We start from the raw sequence: 23578 nt of genomic DNA, 5'->3' as shown, positions 1-23578 counted from the left end.
TAATCAGGAGGCCTTGCTGATGGACCGCGCTGGAGGGACGTGGCGATTATTTATTACCCAGTCACTTGCCGGAAAGGGTTAGAGGCTGAGGAGTAATTATTTTCCCTTCCTCACTCCCCCCACCCATCCTCTCTGCTGGATGGGGATGTTCTGCTGGGAGGGCAGTTTGGAGGTCTGGGACCAGGCCTCTCCGGCCCTGCCCCACGGAGGTGGGCCTGTTCTAGGAAGTTCTGGGGTCACAGGAGTCTCTGAGGGGCCCGCCCCCCCTTTTGTTCCCTCCTTGGCATAAGGTGCCCAGGAGGGGAAGGGCGCTGTCTCGCTGTGTGCCCAGACCTGTGCGGGGATCTAGGGCACGGCTGTGGAGCACACAGATGCCTAAGGGCATGACCCTGCCAGATGGCACAGTCGGTGCAAAGGCCTTGGGGCGGGCGTGGGCTGGCAGCCTGCAGGGCTGGGGCAGGGGCACTGAGGCAAGAGAGGGGGCAACAGAGGCCTGGCCACGTCAGTTCAGACTGAGGACCCTGGGCTTTATCCCAAGTGTTTCGAGAAAACTTTGGAGGATTGCGAGTGGGAAACATGGGACCCATCCACTCTCCTCACCTGGTCAGGGTGGGTTTTCAGAAGCACAGAACTCACTCTGTGCCCCTGCACCTGTCCCAGCCCGGCCCAGCCTTGCACTCACTCCCACTCTCTCCTATAGCTGCATGTCTCACCTCCAGGGAGCTGCCTCGTGCTGCAATGGTTGGATAGGAACCTGGCAGTAGCAAGGGGCCGAAAGCCAGCTTGACCAGCCTAAAGAGAAGAGGGAATTTGTTGCCTCTTCGAGCTGAACTGTCTGGGATAGATCCCTAACTTCAGGCCTGGCTCGATCCAGGGTTCAAATGTCATCCCCAGGACCCACGTCTGGGCTCTGATTTTCCTGCGACGGGAACTGTCTGAGGATTCCCACTTCCACCCAAGATAAAGCAACAGGACTAGATTTATCTTCCCATCTGGAACAACTATTTTAAAGAAAACAGACAAAATATAAGAAAGAATGATTTTTAAGATGCTGGACATCAGGCAGTGAAGGACAGAAATTTCTGAAAGATGGGGGAGAAATGAGGTGACCTGCCATTGGGAGACTTTTCATACCATGAGGCAGAAAGGAAGAAGCCGGACATAACCTGGCAAACTACCTGAGAAAGAGCCAAGAATCTGGGCATATCAAATGGGAATTTGCAGGACGGTGCACCCAAAAGGAGAGAGAGGAAGGACTCTGAACTGAGTGCTGCATGAAGGTAGGGAAATTATCCATGCCCCGGGAAAGAATCATCCCAGGATAAGAGGACAATGTCCCGTGCTCATACAGGGTGGGCAAATGTCTTTTCCTACCAGCAGACTCATGTTGGAAGAACTCATCATTCACAGGGCCTTGGGAAGAATATTCAGGTAGGTCTTGCCTTGTGGCGGGGAATAATTAGCACTAAGTTGAGAGCTGCACAAAACCAACAATAAAACAAGACTGGGAAGGATCAGTTTCCCAATAATTTAACTGCATCCCCCAAACATGGCTCAGGTATTGATATATTTACAGGATTACAAAAACATCCAGCAAACAGCAACGCAAAATTCGCAATGAGACTTAATTAAAACTGACCCAGCACTGACACAGATGTTAGAGTGAACAGACAAGGGCATTTAATCAGTTATCATAACTACTTTATATGTTTGAAAAGACATGGAAGATATGAAAAAAAAAAAGGCCCGAATTGAACTTTTGGAGTTGAAAACAGCAATGACTCAGATAAAAAAAGACACTAGATGGTATTAATAGCAGATTAGACATGGTAGAAGAAAAGATTGATAAACTGGAAGGCATAGTAAGAGAAATTATGCAGAATGAACATAGAAAGGACAAAAAAATGTTCTTTAATGAAAAAGATCTTCAGCTGTGTCTGAAAGACAACTTCCGGTGGCCTAATATTTGTGTAGTTGGAGTTGCTGAAGGAAAATGGGGAAACAAATATATTTGCAGAACTTCGGCTGAAAATTTACCAAATTTGATGAAAACGATAAACTCATAGATAAAAGCTCAACATGCTCCAAGTCTAAGAAACATGAAGAAAACTACAACAAACACATCAATCAAATTGCTCAAAAGCTCGTTAAGCTCGGTGATAAAATCTTAAAAGCAGAGAAAAAAGACACGTGTACAGAGGAATAAAGATAAGCGTGACAGCAGGTATCTCATGGAAGTAATAAAGCAAGAAGACAGTGGAGCAATGTCTTCACAGGACCTAAAATGCCATCCATCTAGAATTCTATACCCGGCAAAAATTCTTTCAAAACTGGAGGTGAAATAAAGATGTTTTTCAGACAAACAAAAGCTACAAGAACTCACCCCCAGCAGACCTGTACTACCAGGAGTGTTAAAGGAAGTCCTTCCAGCAGAAGGAAAATAACAACAGACCAACGTGAGTCCACACAAGGGATGAAAAGCACTGGATACAGTAACTACACCCCTTCCGATATCTCACATCCTGACGCTGTAAGCTCCGAAGACAAGAGAAACCTTTCTGATGCTCAGTTTCTACATCTGTAGAATGACCATAATTATACCTGCTGCCAAAGATGGCTGATACCCACACAGTGGAATATGATTCAGCCACAGAAGGAGTGAAGCTCTGACACCTGCTACAGCGTGGACAAACCTCGAGGGCGTGATGCTGAGTGACGTAAGCCCGACACAAAAGGACACATAGTATATGATTCCATTTGTGAGAAATGTCCAGCAGAGGCAAATCCGTAGAGAATTGGTGGTTGGCGGACACTGGGGGAGGGGGGCTAGGGAGCGACTGTTAATGGATTTGGGGTCTCCTTTGGGGACAATAAAAAGGTTTGGGTATTAGATACAGGTGGTGTTTGGACAACATTGTAAACTTACTAAATACCACTGAATTGTTCACTTTAAAATGGTCAGTGACTAATTTTTTGTTGTATGAATTTTCCCTCTTTTTTAAAAAAATGAGTGGGAGGATTAAACCAAACGAGGTGACATTTGTGAAGACCAGCACCAGCCCAGGCAGCAGCTGGGGACACTGCCTACAGTGGCTGTTCACACTACCATCCCCCAAATTACTTTCTTCCAGGTACCCCATGTCTCTGTTCATGTTCCCACAATAATCCCATCAGTGGGTATTATTTTCTCCCCCATTTCCCAGATGAGAAACGAAGCTCAGAGAGGGCGAGTGGCTTGCCCAGGGTCACGCAGTGAGGCTGGGACCCAAGCCAGGTTTCCGATTCTGGTTCAGCTCTTTCTGTGTGCCGTCCATGAGGTAACGCATCTGCACTTTAAGGGCTTTCAGTGTGTGAACAAACCCCCACGACCACAATAGGACTCAGGCAAGACCAGCGAGTGTGGCCTGTCGCCGCCGAGGGCTGGGGCAACACTGGGGCGGGCGGTTCAGCAGGGAGGCTGCTCTGGAAGGTGTGGGCCTGACTGAGGGAGGAAGCACGCTGGAGCCCTGCTGGGCTGGGCCAGCGCTGGTGAGAGCTGGAGGGAGGGCCGTGGCCTCCAGAGCAGGATGGGCCCCCCTCCTGGGCCCAGAGCAGGCATAGAAGGTTGGGGCCTGGGCCTGAGTCCGGAGCTCACCTGGCCCCCTGCACTGGTCTCTCGGCCTCCCCTTGGGTCCCCCACCCATCCTCCTTACAGAGGGTCTTTTAAAAATGCCAACCAGACAGCATCATTCAATGCCCCCTTAATCCTCCTCAAGGGCCCCCACGACTCCCAGAGCAAGACCCCAGACCTAGCCCCACCTCCCGACATCACCCACCTCCCAACATCACCCACCTCCCGACATCACCCACCTCCCCGCCCACTACCTGCAGCTCCAGGGCCTTCTGCCTTCCCCCTGCCTCAGGGACCTTGCATTTGCTGTTCCAGCCACCGGGAATGCTTTTCCCTCTCCTCCCCCCCACTTGCCTCTGCCCCCTCCTTCAGGCCCCGGCTCGAGTATGCGGGGAGCGCCCCAACCCCGGCCTGGTTCCACCTCCCCCATAAAGACCCTTATAGCACCTTCCCCTCCCTCCAGGTGCCCTGAGAAGTCGGTGGGGATGCAAGAGTCAGGTCCCGTCTGGTCACTGCTGTGCCCACCACAGCCCAGCGCAGAGCCTGGTGCGCGGAGGGCAACCAGGGGTCAGGCATAGAGGATGTGAGTGGCCAGCACTGGGGCAGCAGGTGGCCGTTCACTCCCAGCAGCAGACATCAGGCGAGGACTCTGCCTTCCCCTCTGGGGGCCCAGCGCTCCCACTGACATTCCTCTGCTGCCAGGAGCTTCCTCCACGGAGGACCAAACCTCCCGGTGGGCGGCGGGATCCGGGGACAGGGAGCAGATGGGCTGTCCTGCCTGGGCTGTGCCCAACTCCGGGGGTGCTCCTGATCCAGTGGGGAGACCTGACTCCACTTCAGGCTGCTTGGTTGGTCCCTCTGGCCTCAGCTTCTCTGTCTGTACAATGGGCACATTTATGGACCTTGCGGGGCTGTGCAGATTCAGAGACCTGTGGTTGGGCACCTGCTTTGTAAACTATAAAGGACTGTGCGTGCGGGTGGTACCAGTGATGGGCCAGAGCCCCTACCCCCCGGCCCACCGCCAATGGGGACTGGACCCCCTTGCTGGGCCAGTGCACTGAGCCCTCCCTGTACCCCGGCTGCCAGGCTCCCTGGGGGTGGGGGGTGGGGGGGAGGAGGCCAGGGGTTGGGAGGTCCAGGGTGTGCACGGGGCGACCTGCCCCAGCAGGGCTGGCGGGTGGCTGCAGGGCGCGCAGCTGTTTGCTGGGCCTCGTCATGAACCAAACACGGTGACTGTGTAACGATTGAACCACACTAATGAATATTGGGCCAGATATTTTCCAGGCCTATTCCGACTGATTACTTGGAGAGCTGAGTACGTCTCCCAATTACCCAGGCAATTAGGCGACTAATTAAACACTTACCCTCCGTGTCATAGACAGGAGCAAGCGGGTGGGAGCCAGAGCGGCTCCGGTGCGTGAGGAACGCCCGCTGGCGGGGTCTCCGCCACACACGTGCCCCAGGACCTCGGCCATCCGTGGGCAGGCCGGCTGGGGGTCAGAAGAGCAGGGGACTGGTCCAGACACGCCAAAGGGTCTGTCCAGATCCCCTCGGGGGCAGAGCAGGCCTCTCAGCCCCTGTCGCTTGCCCCCTGCTCCAGGAAGCCCTCTGGCCTTCCCTGGCCCAAAGGACGTCTGCTCACTGACCGTGAGTCCTTGTCCGGCCCCCTGGCCCTGCCCTTGGCCCTGGGGTGCCTCTCCTCTCCCCAGCCCACCCTTTGCTACTCTGCAGAGGCTGTTTTGATCTGCTCAGAGGAGCAAAGCTAACAGGCCTCCCAGCCTCTGACCTCCGCACCCGGCTCCCAGCGAGAGTGATTTTTCTGGGAAATCTATCCAACCACGTCAGCTATGGTGGTTTTAAAACATGCCCTCAAGTTAAAACATGCCCCCATTGTTTTCCTGTTGCTCAAGGCGGGGGTTCTGTACCCACTGCCCTTGAACCTGGGCTGGCTCCTGAGAGCTTCGAGCCGTGAGGGATGGCCGCAGGGGGGCTTGCACCTCCCAAGCCCGGGTTGGATGAGGCAGGCAGCTCCTGCCCTGCTTCTAGAATGCTCTGCCTGAGGCTGCACATACACACGTGTACAGACACATGCACACATGCATGTGCGCACACTCACACATCTACGCACGCACACGCGTATCCACCTCCAGACAGGCCTGGTCCCATGCTCCGTGGGACCCTTGGTCCAGCTTGTTCACAGGCCCGTCTCTCCTGCTGGGAGGCACTTGGCAGACGTGGCCGGCGTGCACAGGTGTGGCCGTCATGTGCAGTCAGCCGCATTTAAGTCCAGGAGGCTATCCTGGATCATCTGGTGGGCCAGATCTCATCAGTTAAAGGCTTTAGCGCAGAACCGAGGTTTCCTGAGGAAGAAGAAATTTCACCCCTGGACGGCAGCTTCAGCCTGTGCCCGAGAGTTCCAGCTGCCCTCCCAGAGGCCTGCCCTACAGGCTGCCGACTTGTCTGCCGGCACCCACCTCATCGGCCGACCTTGCAACATCCATCCATCCATCTATCTATCTACCATCCATCTATCCATCCATCCATCCATCTATCTATCTACCTACCTATGTACCTACCTATGTTATATACAGGTTAACCTACACTTTCTCTGGTGGACTCTGACTCATACAAGTGCCTTCTGTTCTCTCTTCATTTAACAGCTGTTTATCGAGCACCTACTGAATGCCAGGATCCATGCTAAGGACTAGAGCCTACGGTCTGTGGGGAGGAGCAGGGAGTTGTAGAGACAGACGTTTGCTAAGTAACGATATTTATATATGAGGCAGAACTGCAGACTGACCCTGCGCTCTGAGGGAGGAGCCTGGGGGCCTAGAGAAAAGGTGATGAAAGGGATGGGTCAGGGCAGAGAGATCAGGGAGGGCTTCCCTGAGGTGGTGACCTTGGGCTGGGCCCCAAAGAAGAGTGGGTGTGAACTAAGAGAAGAGACAGAGGTAGACACATGTGCAAAGTCCCTGTGGCAGGAGGGAGGGTGGGGTGGAGGGCCTGGAGGAGGGTAGGGCCCCCAGGGCAGAGAGGGGATGCTGGTACATCAGCGTCAGGGGCAAAGGTCAGGGTCAGGCCTTACCCTCTGGGCCTTAAGTGGCCGCCGATGACTCAGGTGACTGGGAGCGCTTTCCAAGGATGGCCGCGACAGTATCTCCCATCCTACACGCTCTTCTAGAATTTTCCTCTCCCCTAGCAAGAGAAGGGGTCTGCTTTCCCTACCCTGGAAGGTGGGCCAGGCTTAGCACCTCGCTCCCAGGAAACAGTGCATGGCAGAAGGGCAGCTCTGTGGTGTCCAGATTGAGTGGAGAAAGGGTTGCAGCTTCCACCCGCCACTCTCCAGCCCCAGCCCTGGCTCCCAGCCTCCGTGCTGTGGGGAGGCCCAGGCCACAGGGGAGGCTGTCAGTCTCACTGACCATGAGATGGGAGCTGGCAAGTGTGTCTAGCTGACAAGACCCCAGGTAGAGAAGAGAGCCGCCGATCGGGCGACGGTGCGGATTTGTAAGCAAAGCAACGTGGTTTTGAGCCACGAGGTTCTGGCGTGGCTTGTTGCAGAGTGTTCTCGGCGCAGGGGCCGTGAGCCTCTCCATGAGCCCTCCCACTCCAGAAAAGGAAGGAAGTGGAATCCAGGTAAGTTACAGACCTGCCCGAAAGCACAGCCTGCAGGGGCTATGTCTGGACTCGAGCCCAGGCCTGCCTGTCCAGCCTCACAGCTGGACCTGTCCCACTGCCTGAGGACGGCACCTAGGGAACATCAAGGGGGTGGAGGGTGTGATTTCATCCGTTGGGACAGGCAGAGGGAGGGTTCGGGAGCAGGGGGCGGCCCCCTAAGTGCCGGGCAGGCCCTCGGGCCCTGGACTGGGGGCAGCACCTACCGCCGGCCAGCTGGGGAGCCTCTCTGGGCCCGCGCTCCAGCCTCACATCCTCGGGCCGTTGTCCCTACCTGAATCCCAGCGTCATCCGGAAAAGCCAGGCAGTGGGGGCGCAGCCTGGGGCTCTGGGTGGGGACGCACGTTCCCCATCCCCCAGCCTCCTCTCCCTGGTTTACAATCCCGAGGCTGAAAGGCCCGGGAGGCTGGGCTGAGCCCCAGGCCCAGCCAGAGGTGCCGGCCATCCCCAGGAGAGCTCGGACTCCACAACCCCAGGATGCCGCGGGGCGAACGGGGGAGGAGAGAGAAGAGGCAGGACTGGGACCAACAGCCGGGAGCCTGACGGCTTGAACAAAGCCCCACAAGCGGGGTGACTGGAAGCAACAGAAATAGATTCTCTCCTGCGCGTCCCGGAGGCTGAACGAGGCTTGGGTGGTGGCGAGGCCTCCTGGGGAGCCACGGGACAGAGGGCTGGTCGAGCAGGGACTCACTGCAGCCACTGCCTCCAGGAAGAATGCCGGGCTTTCCTCCATGCCACCCTGATCCCTCAACCCCCTTCGCGTCTCCATTCTGCCCATGGGAGGGAGAGAGGGAGGAAGACGCACGCTGGTGCGAAAGGAGCACGTGGGTGAGTGAAGGGGTGGCTGAGGCCGGCAGGCCAGCAGGCGGGGCTCCTCCGAGAGCTGGAGCTCCGACAAATCCAGGTGACCCGGGAGTCACTTCTCTACGTTGAGTTCAGTTTCCTCATCTCTACAATGGGCGACGTCGTCCCCACCTCAAGGGGTCCGTGCAAGTCGGGGACATGATCCCCAAGGGCCTTAGCAGGGCTTGGTGCCCATGTGGCCCCTGCTGAGGACGGGGGTCCTGCCATCCCGGGAGCCGAGGTCCAAGGCGGAAGGGAGGCAAGTGAGCCTGGCGCCGGGCCATCCGCTGGGGTGGGCACGGCTCCTGGGACAGCTATCCAGGACGAGGGCTGAGGCTCTACCTTCATTTCTGGGTTGTCGTCTTCCTGCCCCTCTGGGACCCGGTAGCGAGCATCTGGGGGCCCTGGTCAGGGCTGTTCACTGGCCGGGCAGCCAGGACGCCCTGGGACGCGCCCCCCCATCCATGGGCACCCATGGCCCGGGGACCCATCCAGCCCAGCGCTGGGGGCCAGCAGGGGACGCCAGGCCAGACAAAGGCTCTGTGTCAGCCCAGCAGTGGCCAGGAGTTTAAGAAAACAGGGGCCTTCCGTCCACGGGCGAGCGCGTCCGGCGGGGCAAGCCCGGAGCTAATTAAATCCCGCAGCCGGGGCCACAGAGGCCGATTGTACGGCGAGAGGATGTTAATGTGCATTTTAAATATTTATTGTAACTGAGGTAGGTTATGAAAACAGACATTCCTCCTTTCAACACTCCGTGCGTCAGATTTAGGGCTTGTCTGGCGCTGAGTGATTTCGCAGCAGTCGGCGAGGCCGGGAGCCCATCCATCACACCCCACGAGAGGCCGGCGGATGCTGAAAGATTAGCGGGCTGACGGATGGGCTGCGGCCGAGGGGGCGGGGCAGCGGCACACCTGTCTGGGCTGGCGGCCGCCCGGGTGCCCCGGTGACAGCAGCAAGGCTCTGCCACCACCTTCCTGGGTCCCCCACACCCAGGAGGGGGACCAGGCACCCTGCTCCCCTCTGGCCTCACCCAGAACATGGGAGCAGAGGAACCACCGGACACGTCTGTTGGAAGCAAAATAAGACGGGCGTGTTCGGGGGTCTCCGTGGTGGGAGCGTTCCCATCACGGCCGGCCTCACCTGCCAACGTGACTTCTCTGCAGGCAGAGCCATGGACAATGGGCTCTTTGACTGGTGCCGCCAGAGCATCGGGGGCGGGGCCTGCCTGGAGCCCAATCAGGCCTCAGCGAGTGGCTGGCCCCTCCTCCCTCTAGGTGGAGGTCCCAGGTCACCCAGAGAGAGGAGTGCGGAGGACCCTGGGCCCAGGCAGGCTGTGGGCTGTGAGGCAGGCATCTGGGGCCTCCCGGGGTAGGAACAGTGGGGACCGGCCAGCAGCAGCTGTGCCGGAGGCCTTGGAGAGTCCGTCCTGCCGTCCTCGGGGCATCAATGCCCCCACCTGTGTTCACTGGGGTGGCGGCTGCCCGACGGGAGGGGCGGCTGGATTCTGGGGTGTTGGGGGCATTGGGATGAGGCGACGCCCTGGCTGAGCAGGTGATGAGTCTGCTGCAGAGTGAGCCGCCCAGCCGGGTCCTCCAGCTTCAGGTCATCCCACTAGAGAGGGTCTCTGGGGACGAGGACACGGTTCCCTGCCCCCACCGTGGCACTGTGCTCAGCTGAGCAGACCCCGAGGGGACATTTCTGAGGTCCATCGCGTCCACTCTGAGAGCCCTCCTGCCTCATGCAGAGCTGGCGTCCTCTCAGGCCTCTAGCTTTCACGCGCCCACTGACGGGAGGATCACTACCTTCCGGGCCATCCCTCGCGTGCCCAGGTCCACGGCAGCTCCCGGGGGCAGCAGGCGGGACCATTGCCATCTGGGCAGGACACCAAAGTCGACAAGGTAAGTGGCCATTTTCTTGCACCTACAGGTTTTACCCCAATTCTGTTCTCAGACTGCCCCCATCTTCCTTCCTTGTACCAAGTAACCCCTCTCCTCCTTTACCCTCCAGGGCCAGGGTCCCGAGTCCCCTCACCACGTGCCTGCCTCTCCCTCCCTCCCTGTCCGCACTGTGGGACGGCTCCAGGCTGCCTCTGGGCTTGTGGGGTGGGCCCAGCACCTCTCGGGGGTCCCGCTAACAAGCCCCTTCTCCCCGCTGACATCCCTGCTGACGACCTTCCTCTGGGTGTTGCCTCTAGAAACCAGGCGGCCTCGGCTGGCAGCCCATAGGGGCAGGACGCCGGCACAGGGTCCCAGCACCGCTGTCCGCCTCGAGCTGGGGCGGGCGCAGGCGCCGGTCTCCCAGACAGACACGCACGTGCCCGTCTTGCCAATTAGGGCCCGAGGCGCCATGAGATGGGCTTGTTAGCACAGCACAGGGGGGGCCAGCACACGGTACGGCGGGTCGATGCGGGATGCGCCGCCCGCCTGCATGGACGGCCCCCCACCTCGAGGATCGATGTTCCCCCCACCATGGGGCTGAGGCGACAGCGGAGGCCCCCTGAGGCTCGCGCCCAGCGGTAGGCAGCCTCCCAGCCCGCAGGTCGGCCCTGGCAGACAAGACTGGACCACGTCCCCGATTTACAGACACAGAGACCGAGGCTCGGAGACTCTCCTTGGCTGCCCAGCTCCCCTCAGTGAGGCCAGGGTGCACATCTGGGCTCAGCCGGGGTAAGAGCCTTGCCTACAGTGACGACGGGGTGGGGGCACGCTGCTGGCAGGAGCGGGTGGGGGAGGCGTGGGGTGCCCAGGATGCTGGAAGGCAGGACCCCAACCCCCTGGGCACCTTCGACGAGTCTGCCGGCCCCTCTGGGCCTCTCAGCCGCCCCCTGCTGTCCACAGCCTGGATCTGGGTGCCCAGGGCCCCCGTCCATCCTGGAGGCTTCAGAGCAGACATCCAGCTTGATGCAGAAGGGGTGGGAGGGAAGGGCAACGCCCTCCACCCCCTTTTACAGAGGGAAGAACTGAGGGCTGGACGGGGCCTTTAGCTGCCCAGTGTCACCGGCCAGTGAGCAGAGATGCTGAGACCAGAACCCAGGTGTGGGTGGAACCCAGGGAGGGTGGGGGCTGGATGAGGGGCAGGGAGGCCTCAGGGAGAGGCCTGGCAGCAGTCCGGCCTGGACCCCGCTCTGGCCCAGGTGGGAGAGGACGGCGGGGCAGGTGTGGGCTGGAGGGGCCCGGGCCAGCCTCCCAGGGGAGGAGCCATGCCCCCACTGTGGGGAGCCCAACACAGACCCCAGCCCAGCCTCTGTGCAGCCAGTGTCACTCCTGCAGACCCAGCAGGTGGCCATGGTGGCAGGCTGGGGCGCCCGGACCCGCCCCCTCGCCCGGCTCCTCCAAGGGACAACAGACAGACACACACGGGACGGGAGGGCCAACTACACCTCCCCCCGTCGTTCCCACAACCTCCTGAGCTCTGGGTTTCTGTCTTTGCTGGGCCCCGGCGTGGCCGTGGGCAGCCCATCCCCTCCCCATTCCCCTGAAGAGGAACAGGGCAGCTAGAGCCCAGGACCAGCGCCCAAAGGGGCGCCGGGCCCACCCTCTGCCCAGAAGCCACACGGGACACGCCAGGCTCCCCGTAGGTGGCGGCGCCGTCTGATTTTCTTATTGTGGAAAATGAGCAGAACATAGCATTTATCCTCTTAACCATTTTCATGTCCAGTTCAGGGGCATCAGGTACATACACAGTGTGGTCACGCTGGACAGCCGTCACCATCGTCCGTCTCCAGAACTTTCCATTTTCCCAAACTGAGACTGTCTCCGTTCCGCACGGATGCTCCTGCCCCTCCCCCAGCCCCTCGCCCCACCCCCTACTTTCTGTCTCTGTGACCCCAGCTCCTCCAGGGACCCCATAGGAGTGGACTCCCAGTATCTGTCCTTCTGTGTCTGGCCTATTTCACTGAGCATCACGTCCTCAAGGTCCCTCCACATTGTAGCAGGGGTCAGAGTTTCCTCCCTTTCGAAGGCTGCGTGATATTCCATCGTGTGGATGGACCACGCTGTGTTCATCCGTCATCCGTCGATGGACACTTGGGTGGCTTCCACCCTTTGGGCTGCTGTGAACGTGGGGGTACACGTATCTCTTTGTGTCCTGCTTCCGATGCTTTTGGGTGCAGACCCAGAAGTGGGATTGCTGGATCATACGGCAGTTCTGTTTTTCATTTTGGGGGGAAGCTCTGTACTGTTTTCTACCATGGTGGTACCAATTTGCACTCCCACCAACAGGGTGCAAGCATTCCAATTTCTCCACATCCTTGCCAGTGTTTGCTATTTTCTGTAGAAATATATATAATATTATTATATTAAAAAATATATACTTCATCCTAATAGGTGTGACGCGGCCCCATTTGATTTTTGAAATAAAATATTTCTTAGAAAAAAGGTTTTGGTGCTCCTGCTTTATTGAGGGTCTGCTTCACGGGCTCCCAGCCCATTTCTTCCCCTGGATATGACTTGGCAGCCCTCCTGGCATCAGTGGGGCCACCCGATCACGTCCAGCTTGGGGCCTTCCTGGGAGCTGCCCCCGCCCCCCAGCTGAGCGACACCAGGCGCTCACAGGGCCACGCGCTGTGGTGGGAGGGGCCTGAGGACCGCCAGGACCGGAGCCCCCATCGACCCAGACAGAACTGCCACACGATCGAGAACTCACCCTTGGGGCTGCCCTGGTGGCGCAGTGGTTGAGAATCCGCCTGCCAGTACAGGGGACACAGGTTGGAGCCCTGGTTTGGGAAGATCCCACATGCTGCAGAGCAGCTAAGCCCGTGAGCCACAACTACTGAGCCTGCGAGCCACAATTACCGAGCCCGCGCGCCTAGAGCCCGTGCTCCGCAACAAGAGAAGCCACCGCAGTGAGAAGCCTGCGCACCACAATGAAGAGTAGCCCCCGCTTGCCGCAACTAGAGAAAGCCTGTGCGTAGCAACAAAGACCCAACGCAGCCAAAAATAAATACGTTTTTAAAATAATTAAAAAAAAAAAACTCACCCTTTAATTCTGCTCAGCCGCTGAGATCCGGGCCACCCGGGGTAGGGCTGTGGGAGAGGTGCCAACCTGGCAGTGCCTGGATGGCCAGCGTGGTGCCCGGGGGCTCTCGCCTCCTGCCCCCCGCCCTGCCCAGGTCTCCCCCTGCAGCCGAGCCCATGGGGGAGGCCAGAGCGGCGCGCGGGCGTGTGGGCCCCCGGGAGCGGCTTAGCCGCGATTCCCCGGGTCAGTGTATCAGCCCAGCCCCGGCCCGGCAGCCAGATGGTCGCTTCAGCAGGGAGAGAAAAACCTGACACACCATTTCAAACCGATTTCACGGCGGGCCTCCGGAGAGCTCCAGCAAGCTCCTGGCAATCCGATCTGTTGTGAATAAATATGACAAAATTGCCAATTACGGGAGGGAGGCTTCAATGACGGGCCGGCCAGGCTGGCCGTGGCCGTGCACTCAGGGCCTGGCACCCCTGGGGAGGCGGCCCAGTGGACGGAGAGCACCGGGCCCGGAGGAAGGGGAGCTGGGCCGGGGCCAGATGCCAGCCAGCAGGCACAGGGGTGAGGCGGCCGGGGGCCCCGCCGTCTACCGCCCTCCCCCTACACCCCAGCCCGGCTTTGGCCCTGCCTGCCCTCTGCCGCCTACAGGGGCTGCCAAGTGGGTCCTGGGCAGGGTGGTGGCTCTACTGGGGGGTGACGGCCCCATGCCCACCTGGCCCTCAGCTCAGCGGCCCCCTGCAGCCTGGCTCGGACGGCACCCTCCCGGCCGGCCGGCAGCTCCCAGGCCCAGGTCTCCAGTCCACAGAGGAGACCCACAGAGAGGTGGAGACCCGCCCCAGTCACCCAGCAGCGGGCGATGAGCAGAATTCAGAAGGCGCGTCCCCTCCCACTGCCCCATGGCCACCCAGCACACAGGACAACCGTGGCCCCTGCTCACCCCTGCTCACCCCACCTCAGCAGCTCCGTGACGGGCCAGCCAGACAGCCTGTGTCTGAACTTGCATCTGCCACGCGGCCCAAGGCCCCCCCTGCCATGTTGAGGTTTGCACCCCTGATGTATTCTAATCAGGTATGTAAGGTGACAGACGTGGAGACCACTGCCTTGAAAGAAGAGTTCATCACTCACAGTTCCCCGGGGGGGGGGGGCAGGCCATGCAGGGCCACACGGGGCCGCAGCGGGTCAGTCCAGAGGCAGAAGGAACCTGGGGGCGGCAGGGCCCAGAGCCTTTATTGCAGTTTTCAGGGGATGGAAAGGGTGAGGCGGGGTCAGCTGTGCACTGGCTTATGGTTGGATGGATTGAAGAACTGGGGCAGGCTCTGGGCTATGGGGGGTCTCCAGCTGTCTGCTTCCTGGCCCTGGGTGACTGAGGGCAGGGAAATATTGCCCTGGGAGCGTGGGAGCCTGAGAGAGGAGGGGTGGGCTCTGTGTTGGCTGGTTCCATACGATAGGCGCGCTCACGGGAGTATCTGTTACCTCTCAGACCGGCTAACCCTGGGGCAAGGGGCACTTTCTTCCTGGCCAGCAGGGCCCCTGAGACATCAAAGCGTCGTAAAATACAGAAAATAAAAACCATGGCGGATACGCCTGCCCCTCCGCAGTGCTCAACCTCCATCTGCAGAACAGGAACGCGAGCAGGTTGACGCCCCCCCGCTCAGCCCCAGGCATCTGCACCCCAGGGCTGTTGGTCCCCTCACTGCTGGCCTGGCATCAACCCGCCAGACAGGGGCCGTATCCGGGCCCCCCCCACAACAATGTGGATCAGCTCTGCCCATCATGTTTCCCCTCCCTCTGCTGGAGGGGGAGGGGCTAGACTCCCTCTGCATAGACCTCAGTCCTAGCCCCTTACACCCAGCCTCCTTCGGGCCTTTGTCCAGCCCAGACCCAGGAATCACGTGGACTTAGGTGAAAATATCAGCCCTTCCCTTCACGGGCTGAAAGACCAAATAGGCAGGCTAGTACCGACCTCCCAAATACTTTATCTGAAAGACTTAGCACAGTGCCTGGTACATGAAGAGCACTGAACGAATGATGGCCACTGCCGGCACCATCACCTTCATCGCCAGGACCATCAGTGCCTTTATCACCGGCAGCGCCATCATCGTCTCCATCACCTTTACGGTTTCTTTCCCGTGTCGTCCTCTCTCCCTGCTTTCTGAGCTCCCTGAGGCCTGTAGGACAACTTCTTATTGTTGTGTTTCTGGCACAGGGCCTGGGGCCAGGTGGGAAAGCCCAGACTCTGAACTCGGGTTGACCTGGGTCTGAACCCTGATGCAGGCCCTGGACAGTGGTGTAAGTTGTACACTGCACAATCCTAGGAGAGCCATTTCTGGGGCGCTCACCCACTTACCAGCTTCATGACTCTGGGCAGGTTACTTGAGGCCTTCAAGCCTCCAGTTCCTCCTCTGACAAACAGGCTTGTTCTTCACGACCGTTTCTGAGACATGAATGAGTTGGTGCAGGTGACGGCTGGGCAGAGTGCGTGCAGAACGACCTCCGGTTGATTCCCCTCTTCCCCAGAGTGCACCTCGCAGGCCTCTGACCACCCTGTTCTCCTTGTAGACATCCCTCCATAACAGCACAGTGCCCTGCGTCCCCCCGTCCCCAGGGCACCCAGCGCTTCCTTCAGGGTAGCCTGTGATGCCCGCCGAGAGGCCAGTCCCCCCTCAGGACCCTGTGGGCACACCTGGTCCTCCACCCGGATGGCCCTTCTGAGGGCAGGAAGGGTGTCCCTGTGCCAATGATCCCACAAGGGGTGGCACCCCCACTCCGCCCTCCCCAACCTCCTCCCGTCACAGGACCAGAGCGAGCCTCTTCATAGGAGAACTTTTTTTTTTTTTTTGTGGTACGCGGGCCTCCCACTGTCATGGCCTCTCCCGTTGCGGAGCACAGGCTCCGGACGCGCAGGCTCAGCGGCCATGGCTCACGGGCGCAGCCGCTCCGCGGCATGTGGGATCCTCCCGGACCGGGGCACGAACCCGCGTCCCCTGCATCGGCAGGCGGACTCTCAACCACTGCGCCACCAGGGAAGCCCAGGAGAACATTTTGAAAATCCAGAAAAGCACAAAGAGAAAACAAAACTTACCACAATCCTGACATCCTGCAATAACTCTGTTTATTAAGTACAGGCACACGTCGGAGACGTCACGGGTTTGGCTCCAGACCACGGCAAAGAAGAGAGTATCGCGGTAAAGCCACTCACACCAACTTCTCGGTTTCCCAGTGCAGGTAAAAGCTGTGTTTGCCCTACACTGTCGCCTATTAAGGATGCAATAACCTTATGTCTAAAAAACAACGGACCTACCTTAAAGAAAAATACATTATCACTAAAAAATGCTATAACCATCATCTGAGCCTTTAATGAGCTGTAATCTTTTGGCTGGTGGAGGGTTTGAAATATTTCAAGAATTACCAGAATGTGACACAGAGACACGAAGCGAGCAGACGCTCTTGGGAAAATGGTGCCGATAGACTCGGGTCCCCACAGACCTTCAGTTTGTGGAAGATGCAGTATCTGTGAAGCGCGGTAAAGTGAGGTGTGCCTGTATCTTAAATTACTAAAGCTGTCATACTTCATAGAAAAGTCAGAAAACGGAAAAGAGCAGCTGCTCTCCGCCTCCGCAGCTCACCACACGGTCCTCTGCCGCTCTGTCCCCCCCAGGCTTTTTCCTGCTGCACGTGCTTCTTACATGTTACACCCCTAATGCACACACAGTTCTACCCGCTGCTCTCCCTTCCGCGTTACACTGCAGACGCGTCTGCATTTCACTGCTCAGCCTTTGTAATGATCACTTTTAATGACTGCCTAGTATTCCATCGAGTCTGTGGACTATAATTTACTAAACTACTCCCTGATGGTTGGACATTTCAGCTGCTTCCAATTTTTTTTTTTTTTTTGGTCGTTAAAAATAACGTTACAGTGAATATCTTTGGGCCTAACGCTCTCCCCATATTTGGGGTAATTTCCTTGGAAGAGCCTCCCACACGTGGCATTACTGGTCAAAGATGTCGAGCGTTTCCACGGTGCTGAGCCCATGTTGCCAAAGGTCTTTCCAGGGCCGGCCCGGCTTCCAGCACCGGTGGCCAGGGGTCCCTGTCTCCCTGCGCCTCCATGAACTGGGGATTCCCGGCTTCAAGGGCTTGTCTGGGTCGGACGCTGGAGTCCAACCCCACATGGGGCCCCATCAAACACCATCCAACTCACTTGGACTCTTTCTGTGTGCCTGGATCAAATGGTGAGACGGTTGCAGGCTTGGAGCTCATGGTGGAGCTGGGGAGGGGGGTAAGATCACGGCCCCCGGGATGTGCTGGGAGGGGGCAGAGTGTCTGTGCACCCACAGCTCCCAGCTTTATACCTCCCACCCCCCGTCCCCCGTGATACCTCATCCCTTCCTTCGTGTTTAATTCACGGAGTTCTTTTCCTGTTGGCTTGCTCTTCTCGCCTTTGGTGTATGAACTCCATGAGGTCAGGGGCTTTGTCTCTTTTGCTCAGTACTGAAAAATAAACGAGAGCAGTGCCCTGCATTTAAGTTGCTCTAAAAATAGTAAATGGTGGGGCTTCCCTGGTGGCGCAGTGGTTAAGAATCTGCCTGCCAATGCAGGGGACACGGGTTCGAGCCCTGGTCCGGGAAGATCCCACATGCCACAGAGTAGCTAAGCCTGTGTGCCACAACTGCTGAGCCTGTGCTCTAGAGCCCGTGAGCCACAACTACTGAGCCCACGTGCCTCAACTACTGAAGCCTACGTGCCTAGAGCCCACGCTCTGCAACAAGAGAAGCCACCGAAATGAGAAGCCCCTGTACCACAACCAAGAGTAGCCCCTGCTCGCCACAACTAGAGAAAGCCCGTGCGTAGCAACGAAGACCCAACGCAGCCAAAAATAAATACATTAATAAATTTATCAAAAAGAAAAACAGTAAATGGTTGGATGGAGGGATAGAGGGGAGGACGTATAGGTGGATGGGTGGATCATGGATGGATAGATGGATGACGGATGGGTGCATGGATAGGTGGGTGGAGGGATGAATAGATGAATGAAAGAAAGAAATTAGAGCCTCTTTTAAAAGACTGAAAGGGACTGAGGAGAAGAAGGCGGCCAGGAGGGTGTGGTCACCCAGGGGATGAGGAAAGAGCGTGTCAGGCTTGGGTGGCGACTGGTGCCTCTGAAGGACACAGGAAGGGGATTGGTTTGCCAGGAGCTGAGTCTGATTTTAGAACTTTTGAAAACTTTTTATTTTGAAGTAATTTCGGACTTGCAAAAATGCTGCAAAATTGTGGACAAGATTCCAGTTATCCTCACCCAGCTTCCCCTAATGTCACATCTTACAGAACCGGTGGTGTGCTTGTAAGGTCCCCCCTCCCCCCAAAAGTCCTGCTTTGCGCCGCTAGCCTCTCTCTGTGGTATAAATGCTCCCACCGCGGCCAACCTGCATAACTTACAGCTGGTTTGCAAAATTCCTGACTATCTAACAGTTGATTCCCGCCAGGGTCCTGGGTATAGATGCGGTTCCTGATACAAGCCTTTTCCAAGGGTCACCAGTCGTCCTGCTGACGCCCATGTCCTGTCCCACGACCTTGCGTTGCACGTAGCTGTCACGTCACCGTCGTCACGGTCATTCTGGGACAGCGCCTCAGTCTTTTTTGCGACACTGACATTTGTCAAGAGTGCCGGCCAGCTGCTTTGTCAGACGCTCCTCCGTGTGGCTTTGTGGGGTCTCCTCATGACTGGGCCCGTTCGGGCTGTGTGTTCAGGGCAGGAACATCCCCAAAGTGATGCCGTGTCTCCCCGGGGCCTCAGGTCAGGGGAGCCTGGGATGTTTGTCCCGTCCCGGGTGATGCCAGCTTGATCACCTGCTGGTGCCTATCGGCTTTCTCCCATGTGAAGTTCTAGTTTTCTCTTTGTAATTAATCAGTAGATTCAGGCCCAGAAAGGAATGAAGTATTGACACCTGCTCCAATGTGGCTGCACTTTGAGGACTTGCTGCTCAGTGAAATAAGCCAGACACAGAAGGACAGACACTGCGATTCGACTCACGTGAGGACCCTGGGGTAGTCAGGGTCACAGAGACAGAAAGTAGGAGGTGGGGGCCCAGGGCTGGGGGAGGGGAAGGGCAGTGAGTGTTTAATGGGACAGAGTCTCAGTTCGGGACGATGAAAATATTCTGGTGGTGACGCTGCACAACAGTGTGAACGTTCTTAATGCCCCGCACTGGACACTGCAAAGGGGTTAAGATGGCAAATGTTATGCATATTTACCCCCACACACAAGAAAGTCCAGAAAGTTTAATAAGTGTCTCTCCGGGGAGGTACATGGAAGAGTGTGGGTTCCTGTGTCTCATCTCCCTTTTGCCCACTAACTTTCGCGTCCATCGCTGACTCTTACACCACCCGTTTTCGAGGACATCTCGACGCCAACCTGCTTCCTTCTCCCCAAAGCCAGACAGCCAAGCGGCTTTAACCCCGAGGACGTGCCCCACGATGGCGACGCAGGACCCAGAGCGGCAGAGTACAGTGGACGGCGGCCGTGGGGCAGGCGCTCCACCCCACACTGCCTGGTCCCCCCGAGCAGGTGGGCAGCGCAGCTCCCGCGACACGGCCGGGCGTGCGTCCCTGGTGGGCAGGCCGCTCCGTCCTGGCTCGTGTCCGCTAACTGGAAGGGGGAGGAAGGGGCACGGATGGACCTCTGGTCTCGCCTCCACAGCCCTGCTGCACCCAGACTCGGCCGCATCTCAGGGGCTGCCCGGAGCCTCAGGGCACGCGCGGGTGCCCGTCCATGGTGGCCCAGCCTGCATTCCCTCCCATGCGTCCAAACGTTCCAGACAGTGTGCTTAGAAACGCCCCCACCCCGTGCTCCAGCCCCTCCTGCTCTCGTTCTAGGGCGGAGGACAGCGGCCTGGACAGACGGACCAGTGGCCCTCCCGGCGCCGCGCCCCCTTCACCTCCACGTTTTAGAGCCTCTGCCCAGCTTCTCTGGCTCCTCTCCCAGGCCTTCCAAGCGGAGCTGCAGCCATTCATCACGGCCAGATGAAGACTGTCCCGAACGGAGAGCCGGCGGCCCAGGTGATGAGAGGCCCCTGCCCCACAGGCCCTCATGGTCCCCAGGGGCCGAGCGTGAAACTCTGCTTGTGACAAGCGTGACAACCATAACACACCTTGTGGTCTCATCTTTGCCGGCGGGGCCCTGGCTCACTCTCCTCCGGGCAGCCCCCGGGATGGGCGGGGGGAGGGCAGGGGAGGGGAGGGGAGGGGGAGGGGAGGGGGAGGGGCCCCGGCCGTCCAGGGGGAGAAACTGAGGCCCAGGGGGCAGAGGCACTTACCAGTGACTCAGTGGCAGAGTCCACACAGCCGCTCTGGGTCCTCCTCCCAGGCAGCCGGCCAATCCCTGGAGTGTCCCCTGGGGGGTGAATGGAGGGACCCCCAGAATCCCGGCCTGGAAGCTCAGGGTGGGGGGCCCAGAGACGTGGCCCACCACCCAGCGTGCACAGAGCCGGGAGCGCCGAGCACAGAGCCAGCGAGCAGGGGGGTCTCCAGCCCCTTCCTGTGCAGGGCCATGTGTGCCCAGACTGCCCTCTACTTTAACATCAGTTGTCAGGGGCTAGCGGGGGCGGCCGGTTCACCCCATTTGTCCGTGAGAACTTCCCGTGGCCGCCGTTCTCACCTGCCTCTGTGGCCCACCCCCCGCACCAGACCCACCGTGCCCACCCCCGCCAGCTGCCAGAAACCTTATCCACCCAGCCTCCGCCCAGCCCCGAGGGCTGCCTCCTGGCCCGGGGTATGGGCTTGGTGTGGGGAGGGGCGGCACGCCCCAGCAGAGGGGCCCAGGCCGGGACAGGAGGCCGGCATCCTGTGTGACCTTGGCGGGCTCCTGTCCCTCTGGGCCACGGTTCCCCCATGTGAAAAATGAGGGTGTGGCCCAGGGGTCTGCAGTTCTGATGAGCAAGTGCAGGCTGCCTGGGGTCCCAGTCCCAGAGGGGCCCCCCTCCCTTCCCCAGCCTCAGTTTCCTCATCTGTAAGATGGGATGAAGAGTCCTTTCAGGGCCTCTGGGTAGCAGGGAGACCCGGGAGTTAGCCAAGGTGTTGGGCAGACCCCAGGGGACCCATCCCAGACTGGCCCCACCCACAGTCCTCACTGGGTGCAAAGTTTCTGCCCTGCACGGGGGTCTCTGACCCGGACTTCCCCCCGGGCTGCAGACCCCTCATCTCCTGCCCAGGCGTCACCTGACCTGTGTGGTGCTCCCTGCAGCCCCTCCCGCCCGTCTGGGCTTCTCTGTTGTGAGCCCTCCCGCCCACCTGCTGGGCTCAGATGAAACCCGCCGTGTGTTTTTCTTAGCGGGGGGGCTAATCTGCTGGAACAGGGGCCTCTCAACCAGCCTGGGGGCGGCCAGTTCTCAGAGCAGCCGGAGGTCAGCCGTCAGGACGGTGAGGACAGAGTGGTGCTGGGATGCTGCGGGGACCCGGGCAGGGGTCTGGGGGCCCCAAGCCCTGAGGCTCTGCCAGTGTGTGCCCAGCACTGTGTGCGGGGCCACCGGGCACCCCATCCCCAGGGAGGGCACCTCACACCTCCAGGCTCCGGGCCCAGCTCTTCCCGCTGCCCTCCCCCCACAGCGGGCCTTGCACTCTTCCCAGGACGGGCCGCTCAGCACCCCGCCCAGCAGCTCGTCCCCATCACCCTCCGAAGGAGACGGCTAAGGGCCCCTCGGCCAGGAGTGGACATCTGGGCAGGTCCTTCCCAGGCCCCCACAGGCCCACTCCATTCCACCTTCCGTCTGGGTCCTCATGGCCTCCACACATACACACAGACCTCGGCCGAAGGCCCGGCCCAGCCTGGAGGGGCTCAGCCCATCCACAGGATCGTCCACATCTTGGCTGCAGGCTGGTCTCTGAAAAGTTGCACAGAAGGGCTGGTCCACCAGCCTCCTCCGTCCTGCGGGGCCAGAGCGGAGCGGGGAAGTGCTACGGAGCACCGAGCCGCTGGGTGGGGTCCTGATGGCTGTGCGCCCCAGGGCTCAGCTCAGGCCGAGTGGGCCGGGGGCACGGGGTCCCTCAGTGGAGCCCAGCTCCCCTCTGCCGGGCCGGGCGAGCTTGCCTACCCCAGTCTCTCCTGCTTCCTGTCTGGGATGGGGCCGATGGCCGTCCCAGGCTCACGGGAGGGAAGTGCTCTGCGGACTGTGAGTGCCGCCAGAATGTTTGAGGAAAGGCTCTTGCCTGAGAAGGGACAGAGCCACCTCCTCACAGCCACGAGCCCCCGTGCGTGTTCCGGCCACTGGGAGGGCGGCCGTTCTGCCGCCAGTCAGCTCCCATGGCAGGCCTCCCCTCCCCTGCACTTGGGCCAAGGAAGGCCCGGGGCTCCCCGGCTGCTGCATCCTGTTCACGTTCTCACTGACCTGCCTGGTGGCCGGGCCATCGGCACACCTGGACCCATTCCCCCCCCAACTCTTCAAAGACGGGCTGGACCCACGGGCCCTGGAGCAGATGGGGAGGCGGGCTCCTCGCAGGCCAGCATTTCCTACCTAGTGTCATGACCGCCATGACATGCGGAAGCCCAACAGCCCGTGGGAGCAGGGGTAGGGGGTTCCTGGCCTGATGGAGGGGGCGGCAGGATCAGAGGAGCCTTCCCAGAGCAGGTGACTTCTGAGCTGAGCTCAGGAGTGGGCACGAGGGCTCCCGGCAGAAAACACCGCAGGGCAAAGGCCGTCACCAGATCCCGCGCGCCACCCAGTCTCCGGCCCCACTGCCCCAACCCCCAGTCCAGACCCCGAGTGCCCTCTGCCCACCATCTCCCATGCACGACCCTGTCTTCCTGCATCTAAAATGTGTGTCCGAGGAGTTCCCTGCTGGCCTAGTGGTTAGGGTGCCAGGCTTTCACTGCCGTGGCCCAGGTTCAATCCCTGGTCAGGGAGCTGAGATCCCGCAAGCTGTGCAGCATGGCCAAAAAAAACCCAACAAAGTGTCCAGAGTGTGTCTGGGAGAAGTTCCTTCAGGCCCCCAGCGCTGGTTGAGTCAAATCGGACTGACCACAACCAGGTTTACTGAACAGGCTGACTGTCCACCCGGCTGCCACCTGCTGTGTGACTCGGACCCACCGCCTCTGGGCCTTAGTTTCCCCATCAGTACAACCCAGGGTCCTGTGCTGATCATTTGGATTCTGCAGGGACGATGAGGGTGCTGGCCCAAGAAGGGTGTTCCCTTCTCCCACCCCATTCTCCAGGGAGCCCCTCGCCTTGGCCCATCCTCCTGAGCTCGCTTGGACCATCCACTCATCCCCAGACTTGCTTCTCTGCCCCGAGGGTCACTCAGTCCTGACCTTTGGAGGGTGAGGTAGGCCCCACGCTCCTTCCAGACCTGGGCATGGCCCGAGGGTTCTTGTCCAGGACAGCGGCTCAAGGCTGCAGTGCTCGCCTGGGGCCAGCTGTGGACATTGGCCCGGCTGCCAGACCAGCTGCGCCTCAGTTTCCTCCTCCGTGAAATGGGTACAAGAAGAGCGCCTGCCCCCCA

At 59.4% G+C, this 23578-nt stretch overlaps 2 long non-coding RNA genes across 6 annotated transcripts; one reads left to right on the top strand and one right to left on the bottom strand.

Annotated features, from left to right (window-relative positions):
* The first annotated feature begins 1322 nt into the window (after positions 1–1322).
* On the top strand, positions 1323–23021 carry LOC113630347 (uncharacterized). 2 transcript variants are annotated; one of them, XR_003436908.1, is made up of 3 exons: positions 1323–1334; positions 6620–6623; positions 22908–23021. It is a non-coding gene; the product is annotated as an uncharacterized LOC113630347 (long non-coding RNA). The 2 variants fall into 2 exon arrangements; XR_003436907.1 differs by lacking the exons at positions 1323–1334; positions 6620–6623 and adding an exon at positions 20978–20989.
* Positions 12214–16436, bottom strand: LOC113630346 (uncharacterized). 4 transcript variants are annotated; one of them, XR_003436905.1, is made up of 4 exons: positions 16170–16436; positions 14035–15521; positions 13103–13459; positions 12214–12394 (listed from the first exon to the last, which is right to left on the bottom strand). It is a non-coding gene; the product is annotated as an uncharacterized LOC113630346 (long non-coding RNA). The 4 variants fall into 4 exon arrangements; XR_003436906.1 differs by having other exon boundaries at positions 13103–14699; positions 15139–15521; XR_003436903.1 differs by having other exon boundaries at positions 13103–15521.
* Positions 23022–23578: the final 557 nt, after the last annotated feature.

The sequence above is a fragment of the Aethalodelphis obliquidens genome, unplaced genomic scaffold (genome assembly GCF_003676395.1).
Source record: "Aethalodelphis obliquidens isolate GAN/ISIS:26980383/991018 unplaced genomic scaffold, ASM367639v1 scaffold30, whole genome shotgun sequence".
NCBI classification, from domain to species: Eukaryota; Metazoa; Chordata; class Mammalia; order Artiodactyla; family Delphinidae; genus Aethalodelphis; species Aethalodelphis obliquidens.
This window is presented reverse-complemented; position numbering and strand designations above follow the sequence as displayed.